Genomic DNA, 1,902 nt, shown 5'->3' on the forward strand with positions numbered 1-1,902 from the left:
TGAGACCCCTGCTCCATTGGACACTGTGTGCATTGACTTTGGTAGGTGTTTCTTCTGTGTAGCCACCCATCTTTTTGTCATATTTGGGTTGTGAATACAATCTTCCTACAGTACGGGATGCAGGATACGTGGCCAATGTCAAGAAGGGTGTAGGGGAGGGGGGGGGGATGTAGGAATATTATACCTGTTGCATCAACAGTGTTGCTGTAATCAAAGGGACTAGTTTGATATGTGGGTCATGTGCCTGCCAAACACCTGTGAATATCCTACAGACAGCATATTGAAGTCGCACCCTACCACCAGCAGGCAGTGCTTTTTGCTCAGCTCTAGGCTTTACATCAGTCACTTCCATCAGCCTATCTAGTAGAGACTAGCCTGGGAGGGACTGCATTTATGGTGGATCATAACATTATGCTAGAAGCCATCAGGGTTGGAACTGAGGTAGAGAACTTGAGCCTAATTGTTACTATCATGACCAATTTAATGAACAATTTGTGGTTGCATAATACTTATATTGGATCAGGACAATTTTTAGTTGTGTTATTTCTAATTCTGCAGTATGCTGAACTGTGTGTTTCCAATGTGTGGTGTGGTAACAAAGTGTACTGGCAATACTAACTTGAAGTCATCACTTGTCAGTCACCAATTATTTGTGCTCAGCCTTACAATCAAGGATATAAACCCTCTTACGTGAAGATCTGCCTCAATTTTTCCGCCATGTAGTTTACTAGAGGCAGACAACATATGAGAAGTAGGACAAAGAAGCCCATGACAATCACATGGGCCAATGAAGTCAGCATAAACTCAGTCTCATAGTTATGTCAGCAGTTGTCATGGAGAGAACAACTGAGGTCGAGCTGGCTGGTGTGCCTGGCAAACAGCATTCTTCTAATCACTGAAAGGAGACTCACTTTCCACTACTTGCTTTATAGGGTCATGTATGGAGGACGTCTGGGGAATAAATCGGACATAGTAATTCATTTTTCCTAGAAATACTTGAGGTTCTTTAGCTTTTTTAGGCACACGCTTGTTGAAAATAGCCTCTACATATTATTTGGTGGGACCTCATCACTGAAGATCTAGCCCAATAGGTGGCTGTTAGTTGAAAGATGGTGCTTCTTGAAAGGTCACGGGGCTTTCCATGCAAGAGTCACGAAAACTGGACATATATTGCACAATTCATGTTCTTCTCTCATGTGACCAGTGAACAGAATAGCATAAATAATTTGGAATCCTTGCACTAGTCTGTTCAAGAAACCTCTGGAATATAGTGAGGATGCTACTCACACCAAAAGGCAATGTGTTTTATTGAGAGAGTCCAAACGCTATGTTCAAGAACCCACTTCAGGAAAGTAGTTTTCCTCCAGAAAATTTCTAAAAAAAACTTCATTTGGACAAGGCAAGTGCTGAGAATCAGTGTCTGCTTGAGTGTTAATGCTTCACTTGAAGTCTCCACACAACCAAAGACTTCCTAACCACGAATATAGTGGTGAAGCCAGTGATATCATCTGCTTTTCCCATGCAGGTGTCCTCGCCAGACACAGGTAATATAATGCATACTGATATGTCCATTTGCATATCTGACAGTGGAGACACCCTGTAAGGTGCATTATGTGATTCTCCTTGAGTATTGTTTATTTTCAGGTTCCGTTAATCTACTGTAGTATTTTGGATCAAATTTGTCGATGACACTTACCAATAATTGCGACATCCAACTAGTATGATTTCATTGTGTATGCTATTTGACTCTGTCTATAATTCATTTTGAGTGCCTACCTGTATGGCTTATTTGATCTCGTTATTGTTCTTGGTGATTTCATTCCTTGTTGTTTCCATTTATTTATAGAGCCAATTACATCTATCACATGTTTCCGCTACAGTCTTCTCAATTTTGGTGGCATC

Source organism: Schistocerca gregaria, chromosome 3 (genome assembly GCF_023897955.1).
Source record: "Schistocerca gregaria isolate iqSchGreg1 chromosome 3, iqSchGreg1.2, whole genome shotgun sequence".
NCBI classification, from domain to species: Eukaryota; Metazoa; Arthropoda; class Insecta; order Orthoptera; family Acrididae; genus Schistocerca; species Schistocerca gregaria.